The sequence below is a fragment of the Harpia harpyja genome, chromosome 3 (assembly GCF_026419915.1).
Source record: "Harpia harpyja isolate bHarHar1 chromosome 3, bHarHar1 primary haplotype, whole genome shotgun sequence".
Lineage (NCBI taxonomy): Eukaryota > Metazoa > Chordata > Aves > Accipitriformes > Accipitridae > Harpia > Harpia harpyja.
In genome coordinates, this window is record NC_068942.1 from 83,674,607 (window position 1) to 83,686,954 (window position 12,348).

Genomic DNA, 12,348 nt, shown 5'->3' on the forward strand with positions numbered 1-12,348 from the left:
GTTTTGCCTGTGACAGTAATTGGTGAGCGATTGCTCTGTCCTTATCTTGACCCACAAGCTTTTTTGTTGTATTTTCTACCCTCCGGTCTTGTTGAGGAGGGGGAATGGTAGAGTGGCTTGGTGGACGCTCGTCAGCCAGCCAAGGTCAACCCACCACAGTTTCCTTCTCTCAGGCTCCCTGTCCCTATTTTTAAAATCTGGCCTATGTTTCTTGTATGTCGTCACTTTTGAAACTTTCTACTTCTCCATCCTTATTTAAATTCTTGCATGTTTCTTAAACCCAGTTGCTTTTTAAATTTTCTTGCTACTTTTCCTTCTTTTTGTCTCCCTGACCTTATTTTAATTTCTCACCTGTGTTTCTTGTACCCTGTTGCTTTTCAAATTTCGTTCTTATGTCTCCCTCTATGCAGCTCCATGTACCTACTTTTTGATTCTTGTACCCTGTTGCTTTCAAAATTTTCTGTTTCCTTCTATCCATCTCCCTGTCTCTAGTTCTTAACTCTTCCCTCTCTGTCCTGTACCCTGTCACTTCTTAGATTGTCTTTCTACGTCTCCCTCTTTCTGTCTCCCTGTGCCTATTTGTTAGTTCTTGCCTATGTTTCTCATATGCTGTTGCTTTTTGAAAATTTTCTCTCTACCTGGCTCCCTGTTTCTGTTTTCTAGTTCTTGCTGTTTCTTCTCCCATATCACTTGAGAATGTTTCCCTGTCCCTTGTCCTGTCTTTATCTTGTTGTCCTGCCAGTCCCTTCACCTTCTCTCCCCCACTTCCTATTATTTATTCCTCCATCTCCATCCCTGTTGTTTTGCTCAGTCTCTCTGCGCTTCTCTCTCTACACTGTTTTCCTGCTTCTTGTCCCTCTCTTGTTCCCAGCATCCCATTTTCTGGCTCCCTGTCTTGCACCTCTGTGTCCCTCTGTCCTTCCTCCTGCTTTACTCTTCCCTTTTATCACCCCATCCTGCTGCCTTTGGGCACTGAGCCTTGTAGCCAACTCATTGCCAGGATTTCTTATATGCATTAATGAATAAATTTTTCCTGCCTCCTCTGTGTCCTTGGATGTGGGTAGGTGCAGGGGCAGGGATAATATGCTGTGGGGCTTTGGCAATGGCCCCTGTTCCTGATGGGCTCCAGCTGGGGCTGGGATGGCCCCAGGTGTGGCCACTGAGGTTGAGGATGGGGCTGGCCCTGCTGTGTGAAGGGGCTCCAGCTGTAAAGGGGGCTGCCTGGGCAGGGGAACTGGCCGAGGAGGGAGTGCAAGGGGGTCTGGCTGGTAGGTGCCTGCAGCAAGGAATGGCCAGTCCCTGTGGCAAGGAAGGATCCCTCTGAGCTGTTCCTGGCCTCTGTTGGCTACATGCGTGAGCTGCCATGTATCAAGGAAGCCTTGTGGATGAGGAGCATTGAGGCGTCCGCTGCGTGCTGCCGAGTGGGTGAGGGTCAGGCAGCCGGCACTGGGGAGGAGGAAGGGGCAGAGGCAGAGAGAGAAACGTCGGGGCAGTGAAGGTCTCCTGCCGGCACCAGGAGCCGTGGTGAGTCGCACATCCTCTCCTCTACATCCTGGCCCACCTCTGCCTCCCTTCCTCCGTCTCCCTCTCTGCCTGCCCACCTACGTGTATGGCTCCTCAAAACTTGTTATTCTTCTGTCAACTCTGCCCAGTACCCTGTTGCCTTTTAAATGTTTAATATGCCTCTCTCTAACCAGCTGCTTCTCCCTGTTTTTTTTTTTTCTGCACCGCCTTGTACCCCATTACTTTTAAAATTTAATTTCTATGTTTTCCCCTCTCTGTCTCCCTGACCCTATATTTTAATTCTTCCCTCTTTGTCCTGTACCCAGTTGCTTGAGACTGGCTGGGCATCGGTCAGTTGGTGGTAAGCAAATGTTTTCATTTGCTGGTGGTTTTTTTTTTCTGTTACAACTTTTAAAAAAAAGTCTTTTTAATTATTAAACTTTTTATATCAACCCATGAGTTTCTCACATTTACCCTCCTGATTCTCCCCCTATCCCACTGTAGGAGGGAGTAAGTGAGCAGCTGTATGGTACTTAGTTGCCAGCCAGGGTTAAACCACGATGCTACATCTACATTTATGAAGCTGCCTATTGCTATTTTTTAATTATTTCCTGTCTGTTGTGTACCCTGTTGCTTTGAAAATTTGCTTTCTATGTCTACTTTTATCCAGTTTACTGTCTTTATTTTTTATCTCTCTGTCCTGTGCCCCTGTGATACTTTTAAATTTCCTTTATATTTCTCAGTTTTAGTTCACTGTGGCTATTTTTAAAATTTTTTCTGTCCTGTACCCAATCACTTCTTAAATTTTCCTTCTATGTCTACTTCTGTCGAGCTGTGTATCACTGTTTTTTAATTCTTTCCTCACTATTGTGTACCCCGTTGCTTTTTACTTTTTCTTTCTATGTCTACTTTAACCTATTCACTGTCTTTAAGTTATTCCCGTCTGTCATGTAGCCCATCACCTTTTAAATTTTCTTCCTATGTCTGTTTGTTTAGTTAGCTGTCCCTATTTTTTAATTCTTTTGTCTCTGTCATGTACCCTGTTGTGCTGGTTTGGGCTGGGATAGAGTTGATTTTCCTCCCAGTAGCTAGTATGGGGCTACGTTTTGGAGTTGTGCTGAAAACAGTGTTGATAACACAGGGATGTTTTTGTTATTGTTGAGCAGTGCTTGCTCAGAGTCAAGGGCTGTTCTGCTTCCCACCCTGCCCCACCAGTGAGCAGGCTGGGGCTGAACAAGGAGCTGGGAGGGGACACAGCTGGGACAGCTGACCCCAACTGACCCGAGGGCTGTTCCAGACCATACGATGTCATGCTCAGCATATAAAGCTGGGGGAAGGAGAAGAAAGGGGGGACATTCAGAGCGATGGCATTTGTCTTCCCACATAACCGTTACGCATGATGGAGCCCTGCTTTCCTGGAGATGGCTGAACACCCGCCTGCTGGCGGGACGCTTCAAGGAATGAATTCCTTGTCTTGCTTTGCTTGTGCGCGTGGCTTCTGCTTTACCTATTAAACTGGCTTTATCTCAACCTGTGAGTTTTACTTTTTTTCTGGTTTTTCTCCCCCATCCCACTGCAGGGGGGCAGTGAGCAAGCGGCTGGGTGGTGCTTAGTTGCCAGCTGGGGTTAAACCATGACACCTGTCACTTTTTTCCAATTTGCTTTCTATGCCTACTTTAACCTATTCACTGTCTTTGTTTTTTAATTTTATCCTCTGTCCTGTACCATCTCACTTTTAACATTTTCTTTCTGCGTCTGTTTGTTTGCTGTCCCTATTTTTTAATTCTTTCCTGTATGTCCTGTAAGCAGTTGCTTTTTAAATTTTCTTTCTATGGCTAGTTTTATACAGTTCAACTGTCTATATATTTTTAGTTTTTTCATCTCTGTCTTGCACCTCATTGTTTTAAAAATTTTCTTTCCATCTCTCTATTTATCTATTTTTCTCTCCCTATTTTTAAATATCTTTCCTGTCCTGTATGCCATAATTTTTTAAATTTTCCTTCTATGTCTACTTTTATCAAGCAGTGTATCACAGCTTTTTGATTCTTTCCTGGCTGTCGTGTACCCTGTCACTTCTTACATTTTCTTTCTCTGTGTCTCTCTCTTATTCACCCTATCCTTATTTTTTATTTTTTTTCCTAGCCTTTCTTTAATGCTGTCACTGTTAAAATTTTCTTTCTGTGTCACCTTTTATCCAGTTCACTTTGTTTTTTAATTTTTCCGCTGTCTTGCACTCCATCACTTTTACATTTCCTTTCTATTTCTCTATTTAGTGTGCTGTCACTATTGTTTAATACTTTCTTGTCTGTCCTGTAGCCTGTTGCTTTTTAGATTTTGGTTCTACATCTTTATTTCTTTAGTTCGCTGTCCCTATTTTTCATTCTTTTCCATTTTTCCTTATTCCCATCACTTTTTAAAATTTTCTATCTCTGTTAACCAGTTCTGTCTCTATTTTTTAATTCTTTCCTGTCCTGTACCCCATCACTTTTTAAATTTTCCTTCTATGTCTACTTTTATGATGCTGCATATTACTGGTTTTTAATTCTTTCCTGTCTGTCCTATACCGCATCACTTTTAAAATTTACTTTCTATGTATCTCTCTCTTTTTCAGCCTATCAATATTTTAAAATTTTTTCCTTTGTCTTAGACTCCATTGCTTTTAAAATTTCCTGTCTGTTTTAGTTTGCTGTCCCTATTTTTTTCCCTTTAATTCCTTAATGCTGTGCTTTTAAAATGGTCTTTCTATGTCTTCTTTTATCCAGTAACTGTTTCTATTTTTTAATTCTTTCCTGTGTCATGAACTGCATTGCTTTTAAAATTTTCTATGTCTACTTTTATGTAGTTCACTGTCCCTATTTTTCAATTTTTTCTCTCATAATTCTTTTACTTTTCAAATCTTTTTTTCTAGGTGTACTTTTATCTTGTTTTCTGTCCCTATTTTTAATTTTTTCCTGTTTACTGTATCTGTCACTTTTAAAATTTCTGTTCTATGTCTACTTTTATCAAGATGTCACTCCCTTTTTTTAAATTTTCCTGTCTGTCCTGTACCCCATCTCTTTTAAATTTTCTTTCCTCGTCTATTTTTAGCCAGTTTGCTGTCTTTATTTTTTAATCCATTCTAGTATGTCCCATACTCAGTTGCTTTTAAAATTTTCTTTCTATGCCTTCGTCTGTCACATCTCACTTTCTCAGGATGACAACTCAGGTTTGCCGGTTCCCAGGTCAGGATTAAAGTGAAACGACACTAGGGATCCTTTAACTCACAAAACTCAACTTTATTCGCTCACCACAAAAATTGGCATGAAACTACATCAGTAAACTGTGTAACCTGTGCTAACCCTACATCACCAAACATATACTACAGGCCTTGCTTATTTTGGGATCGGTTCAGGGAAGACAAGAAGGAGAGCCCTCCGGTCGAGTCACGAGGTTCAGAGCAGACCCCTTTGCTTTCTAGACTCCTTCTCACAGAGGAGCCTGGGGGCAGCTGGATTCACTCCTAGTCCCAGACTTGGTCGACGGTTTATGTTTACAGGGATAAAATGTAGGGATTATAGAAAAGGAAAAAGAAAGAGAGAAACAAGACAGAGAGAAGAGGAAGATTTCACCAGTCCTGGGTGCAGCATTGGTTCAGTCAACTGAGGGGTCCAGTCCTGCTGGACTTGCACACCTGGGGCTTCAGTTTGTGTGCTTTTATCGTCCTTGCCCCTCCTTCGGGCAGGCACTCAAACTTGTTAGGTTAATTAGGTGTCATGAGTGAGTGGTGTGTGAGCCTTTGGGACTTGGGGGTCGTTTGGGGGGTAACTTCCCCTTCCCTGCAGATGTGATCTTTTGTCATGCATGGTGAGCTGTCCTGCTCAGCATATCAGAACAGCATTATCAGAACAGGGAGCTGTGCACCCTCTGGCATGCCCTTCCCCTCCTGTTGCTGATGGGTGCTGATCCGCTTCTTTTCACCTGTGGTTCCTTGCTATGCAGGGTTCCTTGTTATGCAGAGTTTGTTGTTAAGCAGAACTTGCCCCACCATGATGTTTGAGACATTAACTCTTTCAGCCTCTCACACCGTCTATTTAGGGGTTTTTGCTATTTTAAAATTTTTTCCTCTCTTAATGCCTTCACTTTTGAATTTTGTTTCTTTGTTCACTTTTATGTATTTTTCTGTCTCTATTGTTTCCTTTTTTCCTATCTGTTCTCTATGTTATGACTTTTAAAATTTTCTATGTCCACTTTTATCAAGATGTCTAACCCTATTTTTTTATTTCCTGTGTCCTGTTGCTTTTATTTTTTTATCTACTTTTATCCAGTTCACTGTCTTTATATTTTATTCTAGTCTGTGCTGTGTAATTTAAAAATGCTGTCACTTTTAAAATTTTGTTTTAGTTTGATGTTCCCATTTTTTTTTCCTTTATTTTCTTAATCTTGTTGCGCTTTAATTTTTTTTTTCTCTACATCTGCTTTTATCTACCTCCTGTCCCTACTTTTTAATTCTTTCTTGTCTGTTGGTGTCCTGATTTTGGCTGGGACAGAGTTAATTTTCTTTCTAGTAGCTGGTATAGTGTTATGGTTTGGATTTATTTTGAGAAGAATGTTGATAACTGTCCTGGGTTCAGCTGGGATAGAGTTAATTTTTACAGGAACCTGGGAGGTGGGGGGGCATAGCCGGGGCAGCTGACCTGAACTAGCCAAGGAGCTATTCCATACCATGTGACATCATGCTTGGTATATAAATGGGGAGCGGGCCGGGGGGAGCGCTCTGGACTTTCGGTGGGGGAAGTGGTGGAGCGTCGTGTTCCGGGTGGTGAGCAGCTGCACTGTGCATCACACTTTTTGTATATTCTTTCATTAGTACCGTTGTTGTTTGTCCCAGTAAACTGCCCTTATCTCAACCCTCGAGGTTCCAGTTTTTTTTTCTTTTCTCTCCTCCGTCTCCTCCCTATCCCACCGGAGGGGGTGGGAGGAGTGAGTGAGCGGCTGCGTGGTCCTTTGTTACCGGCTGGGCTGAAACCACGACAATACCACACTGGTGTTTTCAGTTGTTGCTAAGTAGTATTTAAAACAAGTCAAGTATTTTTCAGCTTCTCATGCCCAGCCAGCAAGAAGGCTGGAGGGGCACAAGAAGTTGGGAGGGGACACAGCCAGGACAGCTGACCTAAACTGGCCAAAGGGATATTCCGTACCTTATGATGTCATGCACAGTATATAAACTGGGGGGAGTTGGCTGGGGGTGGGGAGCAGGGGCCCCAGATCGCTGCTTGGGAACTAACTGGGCATCGGTAGGTGAGCGGTGAGCAATTGCATTGCACATCGCTTGTTTTGTATATTATTATCTCCAATTATTTTATTATTATCTTCATTTCTGTCCTATTAAACTGTCTTTATATCAAACCACAAGTTTTACTTTTTTTTTTTTCCCCTCGATTCTCTCCCCTAACCCACTGGGTGGTGGTGGGAGCGAGCGAGCGGCTGCTTAGTTGCTGGCTGGGGTTAAACCACAACAGTTGGGTAGGTTGTCAATTTTAGAATTTTCTTTATGTCTCCATTTACTTAGTTTGTTGTCCCTATTTTTAAATTTTTTTCCTCCTTTAATGCCTTCCTTCTTGAATTTCTTTTCTATGTCTACTTTTATGTAGTTTTCTGTCCCTATTTTTAAATTTTTCTCCTGTGCCTTGTACCCGTTTATTTTTTTTAAATTTTCTTTCTATGTCTACTTTTATTTTTTGGGGGGCTCTTTTCTTGGTTCATCCTCAGGCTTTAGAGGGTCTCCTCGGCATGCTTTTATCTCTGGGTGTAATTTGCACCCCCCTTGGTTTGTCAGAACGTTGCCTCTTCCTCAGAGCAGTCTTTTTGTCCTCTCTTCCATCTCGCTTGCCTCCAGTGGGTCAGTCTCCCTCATGATACCTGTACCGTGTTCAAATCTCCTCCCGAGTATCTTTGTGCCCTCGAGCCTTCTTCTGTGTCTCTGTCTACCTCAGCACCCCTCTATTTCTGTCACAATGCTTCCTGCGAGCATCCTTCTGTTCCATCGCTATCCTTGAGTTCTGTAGCAGGCTTTGTTTCTTTCGTATTCAGAGACAATTCTTCCTGAGGCTTTCATTGTGCCCCAGAGCACTCTTACCTTATTCACTGCCATCTTGGATGTCTCCATTCTGTCGCTCATCCCCTGAGGACATCTGTACATTGCTGGGACACCTTCTTGAGTTTTGCATTGTGTCCCAGAGCTGCCTTCTGTCTTTCACTCTCAGCACCCTTCTTCTCCCATCATCATGCCTCCTGAGGCCATCCTTGTGCCCCACAGCCCTCTTTTGGCTCTGTTGTGCACTTTGCACCCTTCTCCCTCCCTGAGAACCTTTCCTGATGCCATCTTTCATCTCCAGAATGCTCACGTTGTCCTCTATGCTAGCTAGCATACCTCTGTTCAGTCCCTAGTCCCCTGAGGACACCTGTAGTCTATTCAAATCCCTTCTGGACTTCTTCATCATGGCCTCGAGCCTTCTTTTGCCTGTCCCTCTCAGAAGCCCTCTGCTACTGTCACAATGTCTCCCGAGGTCTTAGATTTTCCCTGCAGCACACTTTTAGCCCTGTAAGCCCCCTTTGGACTCATTTTGTTGCAATTGCACCTCTCTGATACTGAAAAGCCGGTCAAAGAAACTCTCTAAGACTTGTTTTGGAGTTTTAGAAAGCAGGCATTCTTTATTGCAGCGCTGGATGCACGGGGGATATTTCCACCTAGTGTGCATACCACAGCTTTAGCACAAACAGGTTATATAGAATAACTAATTGCATATTAATCAGATTAGTATACATATACATAAAAATGATTGCAACTGATTATCTTAGTACTGCCTACATCCTATCATACGCAATGAAGGATCCATTTGAGGCAAAGGGCTGCTTTTACGACCACCGACCCATTTGAAGTTCCTGTTGGCTGTCCTTGAAGTCTTTATTCTTGTCCTTGTTCTTTGATCTTGAAGCTTAATGCAGTTTCAATCACATGTGGTCAGTTTCAGCATTGTTCTCATCTAGTGTACAGGACCATCTAGTCATAAGAGCAAAGAACTGCAAAACTTATGAATAATTACTAGTTAATCACTTGACTACACTTTTGTAATTATGTCCCCAGCTACCCGTTGTCTACTGTTTCAACCATAATGTTAATATACGATCATTTATCAAATCTCACTTATACAGTTATCTAGCAGCAAACCAGTTTTCATCAGTCTACCTTCTAAAGGATGTGTCGTATTGTGAGCTGACCTGTTTAGCTTGAGTCCTAATTAGGGCACCTGCTAGCCTCTCCCTTTGCTGGAATTCTTCTACTCATTTGGTGTTATTTTTTTAATATGCTGAAATACAATTTGTGATTTTAATTTTTCAGATGTGTTGTCGTAAGGGTGTGGTGATGCTCAGCAGATGCCCCATCCTGTGGGAAGCACCCCCTCCATGGGGCAGGCAGTGTGGATTATCTGGCGTTGGGTCAAGAACCCAGAGTGGAATTGCTGTTGCAGATTATCCCAGACGAGTTTACCTACTGTGGATTACGTGGGTGGAGCCCCTGGTGAAGGTAAACCTCATGCATGCCCCCCCCAGCCTGTGCATGTTCTTGCGCACGTATCTTTCCACCCCAAACTATCCATCTAACCCACCTTCCATGCGAGTTTTTTCCCATGCCGATTGGTGGGGGTGTCACCCCCTTCCCCCCACCCACCGGGTATCCCTGAAGTTCCATGTTTTCTCGGTGTCATTTGTGGCTGCTGTCCCCACGTAAACTGCGGGGGGCGTGGCTGCTGCCGACCCTTTGCTGCATGACTGCAGGGGGTGTTGTTGCCCCACCCCCCCAGCCTGTCCCTTTGGGGCATGGCTGCTGCCTGGTCCCCCCCGTGTATTTCCATGTTTTTTTGGTGTCTTTTGCACTTTGGGACTCTTGTACCTCTGTTAAGGGAGTCAGTTGGAGACACGCTCAGGGGGACTCTGAATCATTGGCTATTCACAGTAAATAATTTACTTTGCAACCAGAGATATTTTGGAGATGGAATTCTTAAGGGATCTAATTCTGCTTTTTGATTCATCCCTATCCAGAAGGTAGTTCTGGTAGAAGTTAGGTGGTATGCACAGTCTTGCTAGAAATGAAGCATAACCCCAGAGTGTTTTGGCTTTTTTATAGGAAACTAAAGCACATCAATTTTGATAACAACATTGTCATTGCATTTAATGAGCTAGTTTCTTACATAGTTTAGAAGGACATCTATTGTTTTCTATCTACACCCCAGAAAAATTAAGTTTAATTCTCTACCCGGTCACATTGCTGATGCAATAGGTGTAGCTGTAGTACAGGAGCAAGTAGTGTCATTTCCTGCAGGGGTTACTTTCTCTGTTCAGGGCTTTGCTTGCTGTAAATTTAAGGCAGGTGAGAACACTCCTGCTGCTCCTCCAGCTGACTTCATACCTTCTGGTGGTTTGCCCTTCCCCTTTCCCAGGGGATTGTGCTAAGGGTGGTGGGCGGAGGGTTAGGGTATTTGAGCCACAGCCTCTGCTGAGGGAGTTCATTGTGCTCCTGGGTTTCTCTGGTGTTGGTGCTCAGCTCTTCCTTGAGTCCTTTGCAGCTTTTGAGCTGGCTCAGCCCTTTGGGAAGAGGTGTCTGCCTGAGGTAAGAGCTTCAGGACCAGTCAAGGTTCAGCAGCATGTGTAGTAGAAAGTAACACTTGTATGCAGCTTTTTTTTTTCCTCTCTTTTTTTCAGGTCAGTAATTTTGTTTTGAGTGTTCAGGGGTAGAAAGAGGGTTTAATAGTATGCTTTTTTTTTTTTTTTTAATTCTTCATGCATTGTGTTTTCCTGGAATTCCCAACTTTATTGAAAACGGAACCTTGTTTTTTTCACCAGTTCTGCTGTATGCTGTGTAAGTTGCTGATATCTCTCTTAACGGGACCGATGATGACGTTGTTTAGCAGGGGTTAGAGTGAACATCTTATATGCATCTGTATATGGAGTTTTAGTATTTCTGAAGAAAGCAGAAGGGCCAGGAGGCACAGTGCCTTTCAGGCCCTGGGATGCCTCGTCACCTTTCCTCATTGCCCACAGAATGCCATGTTGTCCCTAGAACCTTTGCAGCTTGTGGCAAGCCCCTCGTGGATTATAAGCCTTAGGACTTAACTTTATTTTGTGGACATGTGGCAGAGCTCAGAGTCTCTGGGAAGTTGTAGGTTAGGAGGTGCCCCCAGAATTTGGGATGTGGCTCAGAAGAGCGGCTCCTGAGGAGTAGCCACTGAAGGGGGTTCAGGGGTGCAAATGGAGGGCAGGAGGTGTCAGGAAGCAGTGGGGTTGCTTTCCTGACAGTTGAGAAGAAGAAAAGGGGTTTCTAAAGTTTTGGGACTGATGGGGAAAGGGAGGAGGGTTCACCAGCCTTTCTCAGATGAGTTTTGCAGTTGAATTTGGATGTCATAGAATGGTTTGGGTTGGAAGGGACCATAAAGATCCTCTGGTTCCAACCCCCCAGCAATGGGTAGTGACACCTTCTGCAAGACCAGGTTGCTCAAAGCCCCATCTGACCTGGTCTCGAATGCTTCCAGGGAGGGTGCATCCGCAGGTTCTCCGGGCAACCCGTTCCAGTGCCTCGCCACCCATAGTGAGAAACTTCTTCCTAACACCTAAACTAAATGTACCCTCTTTAGGACTAAAGTTGTTACCACCTTGTCCTATTGCTGTACACCCTTGTAAAAAGAGTCTCTCCAGGTTTCTTATAGGCACCCTTTACATACCATGAAGTCTGCTATAAGGTCTCCTGCAAAGCTGCATGCCAGTGAGCGGTCCGAGAAGGTGAGGCGGTTGTCGGTCGGGTCAGTGTTGAACAGCAAAGTATTATGCGGCTGCTCGGTTAAGCATTTACCTTCTGTTTTGGAGGCGCTGTGTGGGCTATCTTTGAATTGGATGAGCGTTTGAGGAGAGCTGTGGATTAGCGAGGAGGAGCGTGGGGCCGATGACTTCTCACGAGCGCCATGCTAATTTGGTGTGTCTTGGTACCTTAGGTACCACGAGTGACGATGGCTGCAGGGTCTGATTCTGGAATGAGCGGGGAAGTGAACACGGTGGCGCTTGTGAGGAGGGGGGAGTTGGGGAAGTAGTTGGCGTTGGCTGGCGGGATGCTTACTCCCTTTTCTGGTTTATTTTTTTTCTGTGCTTGTTCTATTGCAGATGTTGAAGACCAATGTGTCACCTTGAGGAACATCCCAGTTAGCCTGTGTGGTTTTTGTGGAGGATGGACTCAGCCCCTCGGCCCTCTGAAAGCTACGTTGAGGGACCAGGGCTGGGGAGAGGCTGGGAGGAAGGGACAAAGCTGGGAATTGCAGGGAGGGAGGGGTTTTAAAGTTAGCGCAGGAGAGAGGGCTGTCCCAAAGCAGTCCCCTTTAGGCAGGCAAAGGGAGCGGGTTGCTTTTCAGCGCGAGACCTGCGTGTGCCGGGCAGGGCAGTTCCGACCTGTGTCCGCAGTGGTGTGTAGTTTGCGTAGTCTGTCTTCTGTGCCTTCGACCTTCCTCGGGTCTCGATGTCCTCGTCGCGCTTTGCGCCGGAGGAGCGTGGCATGCGCTTTGGGCGCCGTCCCTAGGGTCTCGAATGCCCGTACTCATCGGCCCGGTGCTAATCGGGTGCTTCTTTTCTTGCGTTCGGAGCTCTAAAGCGTGGATCGGTCTCGGCGGGTTCCGGTCGGTCCTCTTCTGCGTCGGCAGCCCCGCTCTCTAGCCATCCGTTTTCTCGGACTGGGACTTCTTCCCCGCATCCTGATGTCCTTAGGTCTTGACGCCAGGCTTCTGGCACATCCGTCATCTGGGTTTTGACAGTGCCGTCTTGTAACGG

The 12,348-nt window shown here is 44.8% G+C and overlaps 1 long non-coding RNA gene across 1 annotated transcript; it reads left to right on the forward strand.

Annotated features, from left to right (window-relative positions):
* Window positions 1-1,753: 1,753 nt before the first annotated feature.
* Window positions 1,754-11,945, forward strand: LOC128140177 (uncharacterized). The gene is made up of 3 exons (XR_008234638.1): window positions 1,754-1,864; window positions 11,233-11,316; window positions 11,692-11,945. It is a non-coding gene; the product is annotated as an uncharacterized LOC128140177 (long non-coding RNA).
* The last annotated feature ends 403 nt before the right edge of the window (window positions 11,946-12,348 follow it).